Source organism: Choloepus didactylus, chromosome 1 (assembly GCF_015220235.1).
Source record: "Choloepus didactylus isolate mChoDid1 chromosome 1, mChoDid1.pri, whole genome shotgun sequence".
Classification (NCBI taxonomy): domain Eukaryota; kingdom Metazoa; phylum Chordata; class Mammalia; order Pilosa; family Megalonychidae; genus Choloepus; species Choloepus didactylus.
Window position 1 is genome coordinate 37,427,791 of NC_051307.1, and position 15,121 is coordinate 37,442,911.

The 15,121-nt window shown below is 36.9% G+C and overlaps 1 non-coding gene across 1 annotated transcript; it reads right to left on the reverse strand.

The window, feature by feature from the left end:
- Positions 1–12,457: 12,457 nt before the first annotated feature.
- On the reverse strand, positions 12,458–12,564 carry LOC119510893. The gene has a single exon (XR_005212061.1). It is a non-coding gene; the product is annotated as a U6 spliceosomal RNA (small nuclear RNA).
- Positions 12,565–15,121: the final 2,557 nt, after the last annotated feature.

Genomic DNA, 15,121 nt, shown 5'->3' on the forward strand with positions numbered 1-15,121 from the left:
ATTTTGAAGTTCCAAGTAACTCAAATGTCAGGAATTCCAAGTTCAATATGCAAAATTATGTTAGGATTTTGTTTTAACTTAAGAAAAGTGAAAGATCGATGGTCAGGATGGTACATTTAGTGCAGAACAGACTGGCTTTGGATCATGTTTCCCAAACTGGGGCACATGGAAACATGGAAGCAGGTGTGGGTTACTGAAACCACAGGAGGAGACTGTAGCTTTTTCCCATTGTGCCAATTGACATGCAGATTTGGGATAAAGGAACATAAGAAATTTAGCTGGCAAGGAATTTCAAATAGTTTTATGCTGTCCTAATAAGACCCAGTAATGAAGCAGAATATACAATTCAAATGATTTGTTTCAGATAAAACAAGAGCCTTCAAGAAATTTTGAACATGTGAAGTCTTGCTATAGCTCAGTCCTCCCAAGTTTATGAATTCAGTAAATGTTTTGGTGGCAAAACTATCAGATTTCTTCTCTGGGCATAGCAGTTGGTTGATGTGGCCTCTGGAAGTCAGTTAACTTGTCATGCATCAGTAAAACTGGTCATAGCTTTTAACCCAATTAAGTACATTTTGAAAATTAGCAGTTATGGAGTTGAATATTACTTTAAACCATTTGTATAGGTAAGGAGTAAACATCACTCTTCATAAGTGTGCTTGCTCAAAGTCTTGGGAAATAACCTGGGAGGAAAAGAAGAGAAGACCAATTGGGAAGCAGAGATATCATGACTATTACTAAAACATAACAGTGATTTATATGTGCTTGCATAGCTTTGTCCTCTACTGCATCTTACATCTCAGGGTTATCCTTCAAAACAGAAATGCATTTTTATTACTGGGTGATTTAGCCAGTGCCCAAGATTATGACTTATGACCTTGGATTTTAAGACCGTCTATAGCACAATTTGAGGCTGAAATTTAATAGATTCCCTCTCTGATCCTAAAACAAGAGGTCAATAAGGAAGAATTCTTTTATCTGGTTGTGGTTTATAAAACAGTTCCTGGGAATGACATCACAGTACAATTTACTTGTTCCAAATTACTCCTCAATATTTATCAGTACAACTAACCCAGGTAAAAAATGTTATTTGATATTATAATGGGTTTTTCTGATAAGCATTAAAGGAAATGTATAAAAATAAAACCTCCAATATTCTTTCTTTTTAAAAATACTATGTCACTTCCCCCTTCCTTTTGTTTTTTTTTTCTTATGCTCTTACTTGAATGGAAATAAGATGTGAAATTTTAAGTATGTAATCATGCATTCATTGTTCATAGTCATCCTTTGAATTTTCCTTGCCTGGTTATTATATTGTTTTGAAAAACTTTGATAGAGAAATATTAAAAGGAATGTGAATAAAAGGTAGATCATTTAGTTAAGCACTAACTTTTTTTAAATTCAATTTTATTGAGATATATTCACATACCGTGCAGTCATACAAAGCGTACATTCAATTGTTCACAGTACCATTATATAGTTGTACGTTCATCACCAAAATTAATTTTTGAACATTTTCATTACCACACACACAAAAATAATAATAATAAAAATCAAAGTGAAAAAGAACAGTTAAAGTAAAAAAGAACACTGGGTACCTTTTTTTTTTCTTTTGCCCCCATTTTTCTACTCATCCATCCATACACTGGACAAAGTGGAGTGTGGTCCATATGGCTCTCCCAATCACATTGTCACCCCTCATAAGCTACGTTTTTATACAATTGTCAAGATTCAAGGGTTCTGGGTTATAGTTTGATAGTTTCAGGTATTTACTGCTAGCTATTCCAATTCATTAGAACCTAAAAAGGGTTGTCTATATTGTGCATAAGAGTGCCCACCAGAGTGACCTCTCGGCTCCTTTTGGAATCTCTCTGCCACTGAAGCTTATATCATTTCCTTTCACATCCCCCTTTTGGTCAAGAAGATGTTCTCCATCCCACAATCCCAGGTCTAGAGTCCTCCCTGGGAGACATATTCCATGTTGTCAGGGAGATTTATTCCCCTGGGTGTCAGATCCCATGTAAGGGGGAGGGCAGTGATTTCACCTGCCAAGTTGTTAAGCACTAACTTTTAATTAAAATATTTTAATCTTTTTTCAGGTATAGAATATGCACTTCCAATTACACAGATGCCTATTGGCAAAGAAGAGCTAGCTGATTTTCTTCCCCCTATATTTCTTTTTCAATCTCAGTCTATTTTCCAGAATATTGTGCTGGAGAGCTCATAAAAAGACACTAAACTCAACCAATTATATGCTGTAAAGGGACCTTAAAGATTTTGGTAACTTGATTGTATTAATGGCTCAATTTTCCCTGCCTCCGTTTTCTGTGCTCTTTGGTTGTAACTTCCTGACGCTGATCCTGTGGCTTGCTTTAGCCAATAGGATTGTAGTAGACATGATGCAAGCAGAAGGTAGAAAAAACACGTCTACAATTTCTGCTTCCTTTTGTGAATCCCCACTACTGCCATGAGAACAAAACCTGGCTAGCCTATTGCAGGGAAGTGAGTGGAGTCCATAAAGGAGAGCTGAATTTTCCCGGTGAGGCCTTCTAGAACTGCCAGCCCAGCTGAGCTGCCAGCTGATACCAGAAGCATGAGTGAGCCCAGCTGAGATCAGTGGGCCTAACCAGAGTGAGAAGACTGTTCACTCAACCCATTGTTTGAAAGAAAAGAGTAAGTGGTTGTCTTCAACCGCTAAGTTTGGAGTGATTTCTCATGCAGCAATAACTGATACAGCATCATTTGGTCCAAAGTTCCCAACTTAGAAGATGAAAAACCGAAGCTGGGAATTTACATTTTCCCCAGCTTTCAAGAGCTATTGAAACCACCAGATTTCAGAGTTGAGAGCCCTAGTTCTACACTATTTAAAAGCCTGAGCACCTAACTATTGACAAACTTCTCAGCTCTTACCAGATTATTTCAGATGTTGCCTGGAATCATTTGAACCAGTATTTCCTATAAGGTTTCAGGTTTTGTCAAGACCGCACTGTGTATTGCTCTGCAGAATTTGGCATTTATGTGAGATTATGCTCTTTTGCAATGGAAAAGCTTCATTTGTTGCACTGAATTTGTAGTTGCATTTGATGCTTGAAGGAATTGGCACTATGAAGCACATGACAACTGTTCTTAAGAGATTGGACTGGTTTCAATTGATTTCAAGCTGCAATTCAAATTGTTTTCTTTCAAATCTAACAACTACATTGTGATAGTTTGTGACCCCTCAAAAACTACTGGAAATAAAATCCTGAACTTTGTAACTGGAAGAAAAGGATACTTGGGAATATATGTAAGGACCACACTTGTGTGGTGGAGGAGAGTTCCTTTCAATTATAACTCAAGCTTTTATAACTCAAGCTTTGGATCTAAAGCTTTACTACGTCATGTGGCATCATACTGGAATTGAGAAATGTATCTACTCAAAACTATTTTCTCTTCTAATAGTTTTCTGTTTAACATGATTTTTGTTTATTAAGCAGAAAATTTCCTTAAGATACCTTAACATTCTGATGTAGGATGTTATTAATCATTATAATTTTTCAGCTTTTCTTTGTCTCAATGATAGAAGATGATTAATACTCTTCAAATTCATTTTTCTTACACAAAACAGTGTTTTCTCTCTTCTGATGCTTATGTTCTTTTAAGAACTGGTTTTCAAAAACAACACTGGAATTGATTCACTCTGCTTTCCATTTATTTATTGAGCATGTGCATTTGTGGCAGTTTTGCAGTATCATTAGTCGACTTCAATAAATCTATATATGCTTTGAGGAAAGGTGGTTTCTCTAGTCTTCTACCTTCTTAGGCTTTTTTTTTTTTTTTTTTTTTTTGTGACAAAGTTTGGATTTAAAGAAAAAAATGTGAAAAATAGTTTGGGATAGAAAAGATATGACTAAATGTCTAAAGACCTGTGCTCTCCTCTTCTGTCACCCGAATTCAGACGTGCCCGTATTGATCTCATTGTAATTGTAACATAAGTTATAATTTACTGACTCCTTCCATGAGAGAACAATTCAACCCAACAAGTTGTAAACCTAATGAAAATCTCTAAGTCTTTATTTCAAGCTATCTTTCCTCCTGCTTTTATTTCTCCTCAGGTTTTGGTATCCATTAGAGAAAAGAGAACAAAAATGTGAAGTTCTTTTATAAAGACATGACAAGCTTTATTTTAGGTGTGACTCATGTTCCATAAAGGATTTGTCTCTGTAAATGAAGGTGTAAAATAATTTTTTGTATGAATGGAGAAATTTATAAATACATTTTGGGAATGTATTACTGTGTAGACTCAAAAGCAACTCCTTTTAAAAATAAATATTTTGCATGTTTACTCAATATCTAGTTTTCTAAGGAACTGACTGTCTTCCACAGTGGCTGTACCAGTATACCCTACGATCCAGCAATTTCACTTCTCAGTATATACCCCGAAGATCTGAAAACAGTGACATGAACAGATGTTTGCATACTAATGTTCATAGTAGCATTGTTCACAGTTGCCAAGAGATGGAAACAATCCGAATGTCCTTCAAAAGATGAGTAAATAAACAAAATGTGGTATATACATATGATGGAATACTCTGCAGCAGTAAGAAGGAACAAGGTCATGAAACATATGACAACATGGATGAAACTTGAAGACATAATGCTGAGTGAAATAAGCCAGACACAAAAGGAGAGATATTGTATGTTACCACTAATGTGAGCTCCATGAAAAAATGTAAAATACATGTTTTATAATGTAGAATATAGGGGTTCTAGAGACAGTCAGAAGCTAGTGAAGGCGGAATGATAATCTAATATGTACAGCTGTGATAATGAGGGTACACTTAATGATCTGGGAATGGTCAGGTGTGACTATGGTTCATTAATGGGATTATAAGTATCAGTGACACAATGAAGGTGAACGTGCCTGTAAATGGTTGTTTAAAGGTAAGTAACCCACAGAGTAGCATCACAAAGCTAAATATGTGTTAGCATGATATAAGGTATGACACTGGTGCAGAGAGTTAGCAACAGAGCAGTATATAAAAAAACTACCCATTATATATTATAGACTATATTTAATAGGAATATCTTACCAACACTACACTAACACTATGGATGAATAATTAGTAGCTGATAAGAGCTCTGGGATGAATTATGTTATGATAATTGAGAGTAATGATGATTGTACAACTAAGTGAAGATAATGTAAGAAACCCACCATTTATCTTGAGATAGAATATATATTAAGTGAAATTAGGAACCCACTACTTAATAAATCAGGCCTTCAACTTGAGGCTTGCTCTTGTGAAACTTAGGGCTGTAAATGGGAGGTTGAGCCTTCCTATAATTATGTCAACAGTCTATGGATCAGAGAGAAGAGAGTGATTTAGTCTGTACTGGGGAGACCCCCAAAAGGGTTTGTATAACAAGCAACATTTGAGGTTGCTGAATAGAATTTAGTCAGATGGTCAGGGAGAGGAGACATTCCAATTAGGAGTGATATGTGCAGTGACAGGAAGTGTGAAAGAACAGGGAGAATATAAGAAACCTGAAGTAATTTGGTTTGTCTAGAGCACAGGGTAGCCTAAAACTCTTTCACCATCCTGCTCTTTCAAAATTCAGGTGTAGCATGAAATAGTCTATGAATCTTTTCCTAATGTATATCACCCAGAAAATCACCCACTCCTTCTCTTATGCACCTGCAAGGCCTAATGTACACTTTAAACACATAATTTCTACTATTTTTGTAAACTTTTATTTGTTCGTCTACCCTCTTCACTAAGTTGTAAATTTCATGAGTTCAGTGACCATGTCTTAGTCATCACTATATACTTGGCATTAAAAAAAAAAAATAAATCTTAAGTAATTATAATGAAAATTTCCTGAATGAGTGAATAAACCAATGGTGGAGAAATGGTCAGAAAATGGAAGACATCTGAGCAAGTTTGCTAAGTTAAGGATTTAGATTTTATCCTTTTGGTAGCAGGGAGGCATGATCAGCATGAAGCAGGAATTGGGAAGCCAAGATAATGAAGTGTAGTGTATCACAATTGTCCAAGGCAAGAGCTAAGGGAGGGTGGTGGAGATTGAGGAGAAGAGACAAATTCAAGAGACATTTGTTGATTTAGAATTGATAAATATAGGTAGTTATTTGGTAATGGGGATAATTTGAATTCCTGATGGAGGAGAGTATTTGGAGAAATGTTCTATTGTGGACAATGTTGTGTTTGAAGTTTCTGTTATCACTTTTCAAGAAGCAGTTGTAAATGTCCTATTGGATGTCAGGAGAGTGGCTAGTGGTGGAGAGAGAAATTTGGGATCATAGGTGAGACTGGAACTTTAAAGATGTTTGAGATCACCCAAGGAGAGTACGTGGATTGAGAAGAGAAGGCCATCATCTTAGTTTGCCAGGGCTGCCAAAACAAATACCACAGACTGATTGGTTTAAACAACAGGAATTCATTGTCTCACAGTTTTGAAGGCTAGAAGTCCAACATCAAGATGTAGGCAGGAAATGCTTTCCTTAAAGTCTAGCATTTTGTCAAGGGTCTGTTGGCAATCCATAACTCAATCTCCATCTCTATCTGATGGCCATCTCTTTCCTACTGCCTCCAACTACTATGCTTACATGGATTCCAGTCATATTGGATTAAGGCTCATACTGATTTTGTTTGATCTCATTGTAACAGGATCATCGAAGTTCCTGTTTACAAATGATCTCACATCCACAGGACTGGGGTTAGGACTTGAACAAGTCTTTGTGTGGTCATGATTCAATCCATAACATGTATTAAGGAAAGAGCCATGAAGAACATCCACAGTTAAGGAGTAAAAGGAGAAAATGGAACCAGAATATCAGTTTGGTAAAGAAAGATTAGAAAGGGAAGCAAACTGGGAGGATTTTGTGTAATTGAAGAGAAGTGAATTTCAGGAAGTTGCGTTACTAAACAGAAATAAAAAGAATAATGTAATATGAGTTTTGAACAGCATCTCCTGTAATTAGGAGCTAAGAAGTTTTTAGTGGCCTTAGTTATTGCAGCTTCTGTGTTCTAAGGGAGAAGCTAGATTGTACAGAGTTGTTAGAAAGATGTTGAGAGAGAGAGGATTGGGAGTACAGGTTATTCTTTCAAGAATACTCTGACCTAAAGTGTGAGCATTAGGCATTTATTAAAAGATCAGGCAGGGTCAAAGGTAGATCATTTTAGCATGTGAGAGACTTGAGCATTATTGTGGCCTGAGGGAATAGCACAGAAAACAAGTGATTGAAAAATACAAGAAAAATATAGGTTATTGATGGCACAAGTTTTATGAGGCTATGGGGCAGAATAAGTGGAGGCAATGGTGGCAAAGCTCTGATCTTCTTTACATGCTGTTCTGGTTTGCTAATGCTGCCGAAATGCAAAACACCAGAGGGGGTTTATTTGGTCACACAGTTACAGTCTTAAGGCCATAAAGGGTCCAAGGTAACGCATCAACAGTCGGGTACCTTCACTGGAGGATGGCCAATGGCATCTGGAAAACCTCTGTTAGCTGGGAAGGCACGTGGCTGGCATCTGCTCCAAAGTTCTGGTTCAAAATGTCTTTCTCCCAGGACGTTCCTCTCTAGGCTGCAATTCCTCAAAAATGTCACTCTTAGTTGCTCTTGGGGCGCTCTTCCTCTCACAGCTTCTCCGGAGCAAAAGTTTGCTTTCAACAGCTGTCTTCAAACTGTCCCATCATCTGTAGCTCCTCTCTCAGTTCCTGTGCATTCTTCAAAGTTTCCCTCTTGGCTATAGCTCCTCTTCAAAATGTCACTCACAGCTGCACTGCGTTCCCTCTGCCTGTCAGCTCATTTATATAGCTCCACTGATCAAGGCCCACCCTGAATGGGTAGGGCCATGCCTGCATGGAAATATCTAATCAGAGTCATCACCCACAGCTGAGTGGGGCACATCTCCAAAGAAACACTCAGAGAAATCTAATCAACACTGATAATGTCTGCCCATACAAGATTGCATCAAAGATAATGGTGTTTGGGGGACACAATATATTCAAACTGGCACACATGCTCAAAGAAGTGGGGAAGATAATTGTACAGTCAACATTGGTGGTATATATGTCACTCCATCTGTGATCATTTGGGGGCTTTTATTTGGCTTTTATCTGGAATAGATGCTTTCACAAACACACTATTATTTAATCTGAAGATAGGTCTTTGAGCCCAAAGAGAGGTTCTAACAATGAAGCTGGAAGACCAATGTGGTCATAGCTTCTCAAAGGAAAAGACCTTGGAATTTCTTCAAATTATACCACCCAGAACTTCTTCTTGGCCCGTGGGTTGGCTGGCCTTTCTTCTGACCTTGGGAAATGACCACCTTACCCAGTGTGATTTGTGTGTGTGTAGATGTGGTGGCAGTGGAGGGTTGTATGAAATGTTCATGTTCTGTGGCCATTAGGTCATAATAAGTGCCTTTGCTTTAGGAATTTAGACTTGTCAGTTTTGGAAACCTGGAGAATCACTTTCATCAGGCTTGTTCTAGAAAACTGATTCACACTGACAAGGCGCATTGTAAAACATAAATACCTACAATAAATGATGTACATGCCATGAGGATGAGGACCAAGACATCACATTCCAGGATTATAATTCTTTTCAAGAGGGCATGGTCAACTTTATATCAGATTTAATTTGAGCATGATCTCAGAAAGTTCGTTTGTATGGGAAAATTCATTCTGGTCATTACGGGACATTGATGAATATTTGTGAATCTTCTCATTTTACTTTTTTGAAAGGAATTAAACACAGTCATTAGATGAGAACCCTTTTTCCTAAATAGTGTCTGGGTTAACATAAGTTCTTCTCATTCCAATTCTTTATTGTCAATGGTCTATGTTGGATAAAGAATTTATTTTAGCTTACCAGGCCTTACCAGGCCATGTTAATTTATGCACCGACTAGACTATAGGCTTGTTTTAATGTCAACCACAGAATGCTCTGTTTCTATTGACCTTTTGCCTTTTTTACAATTCTCCTCTGTTCCTTTTCCCCTTTGTCCTCATCAGGGCTCTTCATCTATTTCCTACCTTCTAAATCTACTGGAGCCATTCTTTGCATAACTAAATGTTTAACCACAATCTCCTCACGATTACCACTCATGTTTACCTCCAGGATTGACCTTCTATGGTAACATAACACATAAGTAAGTCCTGAGCACTTAATGACAGTGAAGTCTGGTTAATCATATATTTTGTGAGGATCTTATGGACAGTCAGCTGCAGCAAGGAGGAGAGATACAGGAGGTGCTTGAAACAAATTTTCTTATATTCATAGATCCTATAGACAGAGTTACAGCACTCCTCACAGGGCCACAAGGGGAATGTATGAGCAATGTGAGGCTAACCCAGGCAGGAGGGGAGCTGAAGAAGAGACTATAGACCTGGGGATTATGTCTTTTATAGCATTACAGGGGGTGGGGTTTCAGCAATTGGTTAGTCAGGTATATGATTTGGGAATATTTATTTGAATTTGGTACAGGGTTCTGGGCTAGTGGGGAGGAGAGACTTGGGATGCATATATGACAGGGAAATCCTGGAGAGACACTATGGGAAAGGATAATAGTAGCCCGTGGGTGAATGCAAAAGAGACCCAGGATTGGTGAGGCATCACTGGCCAAGCATAGACTCTTAGATTGGCTTCTTTTATTGCATTATATATAATCTATATTATGTATTTGTTAAGCCACTGGATGGTGAATAATTAGGCTTTTTAGTTTTACTTATTTCTTTTAAAAAAACATTATGTGGACCAGGATGTTGGTGTAAGGTGACCCAGGATCCATTCCTCCACAGAATCATTGAACAACTAGCAAAAACTTAAAGAGCCATCTTCCTCAAAACTCTGGGAAACTGTTAAAGGGTTTCAGTAATGGAGTGGGTGCCAAATCAAGAAAACACAGCTTTAAAAATGGTAGGAGAAGCCCTGGTGCCTTTGCTGGCCTCTCCCCCACCAATTCCCTGGTGTAGTGCGGAGCCAGCCTGTGCTCCCATTGTGGGTCCCCAGTCCTCCTCCAGAGGGAGAAGAATAACCCCTATAAACATACTGGATGCCTGTATGTCAGTGCCAGTCTTTTGGGAGGCAGTCTAAAGACTGAACCAGGAAACTCGTCTCTGGCTTTACCTCCCAGAGTGTGCTCTGTAAATAGAAGCAGAAGCAGCTTGCAGATAGCTAAAGCAGTGTAAATAACAGTTAAGACACAGAAGACTATTGCAAAGGATTACTGGATATAAAACATAGCTATTTCATAGGGAATAGAGGAGACATTCAGATTCCTGTTAAGTGTGGGAATTACTAAGACCATGGAAAGCACAAGCTCAGGACAAAACACTAGCTCAGAGAGATGGAAAGAACCCGGCATTTTAATTTTGTCTTGGGCTGATCATCTTGATAGGAAAGCTAAACTATGAAGGAGAGCACCAGCCAACATAGAGCCAATTCACAGACTGTGAAAGGTATTTCTTTTGCATTTGATAACTTCTGGCACTCAAGGAAATTGTTGTTGTATCACTAACTGCATACAAACTTAAGAGACAAACAGCTCAGGGATTAAATCCTACTTTAAAATGCATAAAACAAAATGATAAATCAATGGTTCTTGGACATACAATATATAAACGTATAATTTGTAACAAGTACAACACAAACAGGACGATGAAGGCTTATAAGGAAGAGTGCTTGTATATGCTATTGAACTTCAATTGGTATGAAATCTGTATACTTAGGATATTAAATTTGAGCCCCATGGTAACCATAAAGAAAATATATGAAAAATGTATACAGAAGTAAATGAGAAAGGACTCAAAATGGCACAATACAAAAAAATCAAATAAATATGTAGCACTAACTGAAAAATTCAGGAATAAAATATATGAGTTAAAAAAAAAAACAAATAGAAAAATAGGAGAAGAAAATCCAGTATTATCAATAGTTTCTTTAAATGTGAATGGGTCAAACTTTCCAGTCAAAAGGCAGAGATTGGCAGAATGGATAAAAAAAGTATGATCTAGCTACATGCTGTTTAAGAGATTCAACTTAAATTCAAAGACATAAGTAGTTCGAAAATGAAGGGATGGGAAAAAAAATACCATGCAAATAATAACCAAAAGAGATCTGGGGTAGCTATCCTAATGTCAGATAACATACTGCTTTAAGTAAAAAACTGTTGTGTGGGACAAAGAAGGTCATTCACTATATACTGATAAAGGGGTTAATTCAACAAGAAGACATAACAATTATAAATATATAAGCACTTAATGACAGAGCCACAAAATATATGAAGCAAATATTGACAGATTTGAAGGGAGAAAGAGACAGTGAAAGATTGAAAGTTTTACCTCTAAGGTCTGGAACCAGAAAAAGATGCCTACTGTCACCAGTGTTTTTCAAAATTGTACTGGAAGTGCTAGCCAGAGAAATTAGGCAAGAAAAAGAAATAAAATATATCCCAAATTGGAAAGGAAGAAGTGAAACTCTCCTTATTTGCAGATGACATGATCCCATATATGGAAAATTCTGAAAAATATCCAAAAAATCTGCTAGAACTAATAAACAAAATAAACAAAGTGGCAGCGTACAAGATCAACACCAAAAATAAGTAGAGTTTTCATATATTAGTAATGAACAATCCGAACAAGAAGTCATGAAAAACAATTCTATTTACAATAGCAACTAAAAGAATCAACTGTCAGGGAATGAATTTACCCAAGGATAAAAGGGGCTGTGCACAAAAAAACTACAAACCATTGTTAAAAGAAACCAAAGAAGACCTAAATAAATAGATGGGTTTTCTATGTTCATGGATTGGAAGACTATCATTAAGCTGTCAATTCTACCCAAAGCAACTTACAGATTCAATGCAACCTCAATCAAAATTCCAACACCCATTTTTTTTAACAGAAATGGAAAAGCCAATCATCAACTTCATATGGAAATTTAAGGGACCCCAATAGCCAAAATCATCTAGAGAAAAAAGGAAAGAAGTTCAATAGTCACATTTCCTGTTTTTAAAACTTATTACAGGAGAACGATATCATCAACATGGTGATGTAAGACATCCCCTGGAGAAACATCCCAAAGATTCAGCAAAAGAGAAAAATCTCAGGTAGGAAACTTCCATCCCAGACAAGCTGGTTCCCTTCTCTCCTCCCAAATTGATCTACAGATTCAATGCACTACCAACCAAAATACCAACAGATTCCTTTCAGAAATGGAAAAGCTAATTATCAAATGTATTTGACAGGGTAAGGGGACTTGAATAGCCAAAAACATCTTGTAAAAGAAGAATGAAGTTGGAAGACTCACACTTCTTGACTTCAAAGTATATTACAAAGCCACCGTAGTCAGAACAGCATGGTACTAGCATAAAGATAGACATACTGTTCAATGAAACAAAATTCAGAGTTCAGAAACAGACCTGCACATTTATGGTCAATTGATCATTTTTTAAATATGGAATGCTTCACAAATTTGCTTGTCATCCTTGTGCAGGGGCTGTGCTAATCTTCTCTGTTTCATTCCAATTTTAGTATATGTACTGCTGAAGCTAGCACTCAGTTGATTTTTGACAAGGTTCCCAAGTCCAGTCAACTGAGGCAGAAAAGTCTCTTCAATAAATGGTGCTGAGAGAACTGGATATTCATATTAAAAAAAGAGTGAAACAGGGCACCTATCTCACTCCCTACACAAAAATTAGCTCAAAATGGATCAAAAACCTAAATATAAGGAGTAGTACAATACAACTCCTAGAAGAAAATGTAGGGAAACATCTTCAAGATCTAGTGATAGATGGTAGATTCTTAGACCATACACCCAAGTCTCAAGCAATGAAAGACAAAATAGATAAATCAAGCCTCCTCAAAATTGAATACTTATTTGCTTCTAAGGACTTTGTCAAAAGAGTGAAAAGACAGCCAACTCAATGGGAGAAAACATTTGGAAATCAAATATCTATTAAGAATTTGAAATCCAGAAGACATAAAGAAATCCTGCAACTCAACAATAAAAAGACAAACAACCCAATTAAAAAATGGGCAAAAGACATGAATAGACATTTTTCCAAAGAGGAAATACAAATGGCTAAAAAGCACATGAAAGATGCTCATCTTCACTATTAGGTAAATGTAAATCAAAACCACAACGAGATTTAATTTCACATCTACTAGAATGACCATTATTAAACAAACAGGAAAGAACAAGTGTTGGAGAGGATATGGAGAAATAGGAATACTCATTCACTGCTGGTGGGAATGTAAAATGGTACAGCCACTTTGAAAGACAGTTTGGCAGTTTCTCAGAAAGCTAAGTATAGAGTTGCCATACAATCTGTCCATCCTGCTCCTCAGTATATACCAGAAGAACTGAAAGCAGGGACAAGAACAGATATTTGCACACTGATGTTCACGGCAGCATTATTCACAATTGCCAAATTTGGAAACAACCAAAGTGTCCATCAATGATGAACGGATAAACAAAATGTAGTATAAACATATGATGGAATATTATTCAGCAATAAGAAGGAATGAAGTCCTGAAGCACTTGATAGTGTGGATGAACCTTGAGGAAATTATGTTGAGTGAAATAACTCAGACACAAAAGGACAAATATTGTATGCTCTCACTAATATGATCTTATTATACTATGTAAACTCGTAAACATAAAATCTAGAATATAGGTTACCAGGAGATAGAATGAGGCTAGAGAATGGGAAGCAGTTGCTTAATATATATAGAATTTTCAACTAGGTTAATTTAAATAATTGGAAATTGATAGAGGTGATGGTAGCACATAATTGTGAGTATAATTAACAGTGCTGAATTGTGTGTGAATGTGGTTGACAGGGGAAGTTTAGGGTCTTGTATGTCACTGGAAGGAAAGCTAGAGGTTAAAACATGGGACTGTATAACACAGTGAATCTTGTGGTGAACAATAAATGTCATTTACAGCACAAATATAAAAAAAGTTCTTTCATGAACTAGAACAAATGAATGACATTATTACAAGGAGTTAATAATAGAGGGAAATATTGAAAAAAATGTGCCTATTGAGAGCTGTGGACTATAATTAACAGTAATATCTTAATATTCTTTCATCAGTAGTAACAAACATACCACACCAATGCTAGGGGTCAATGGGGGGGGGTAGAAGGAGTATGGGAAGTTTTGGTTTTCCCTTTCTTTTTCTTATTTACTTATTTTTTTTTAGAGTAATGAAAACGTTCTAAAATTGCTTGTGGTGATGAATGCACAACTATGTGATGATATTGTGAGCCACTGATTCTTTACTTTGGATGGTGTTCTGGTTTACTAAAGCTACCAGAATGCAAAATACCAGAAATGGATTGGCTTTTATAATGGGGTTTATTAGTTCACAAATTTATAGTTCTAAGGCCATAAGTGTCCAAACTAAGGCTTCAACAGGAGGATACCTTCATTGAGGAAGGCAGATGGCATCCAGTGTTCCTCTGTCACATGGGAAGACATTTGGTGTTATCTGTTAGCACTTCTCCTGGGTTCTGGTTTCAACTGCTGTCTTCAAAATATCTCTCTGTCTGCATCTACAAGGGAAGGCATTGCTCCCGGGTTGCATTGCTTTCAGCTTCTGATTCCAGTGGCTTCCTCCTTAAGCATCTGTGGATTTTTGCTTAACTTCTCCGGTTCAAACTCTGGGCTTTATCTCTTAGCTTAGCATCTCCAAATGACTTTCTGTCTGCATCTCCAAGCATCTGGGTCTGTGTCAGATTTTAGCTCTCAGCTCTCTTAAGGACTCCAATAAACTAACCATGAACCACCCTGAATGCGTGGGTCACATCTACATAGAAAAAACCTAATCAGAAGGTCCCACCCAACAAAAGAACATAGTCTTTCCTGGATACACAATGGTTTCAAAACTGGCATAGATGGATTGTATGGTGTGTGAATATATCTCAATAAAACTACATTAAAAAAAACTTATTACAAAGCTATAGTATGTTATACTGCATGTTAATGGCACAAAGACAGATACATAGACCAATGCAAATGAATTAAGAATTCAGAAATAAACCCTCATGACTATGGGCAACCAATTTTTGGCAAGAGTGCCAGATATTGTATTATCTCTAATTGAAAT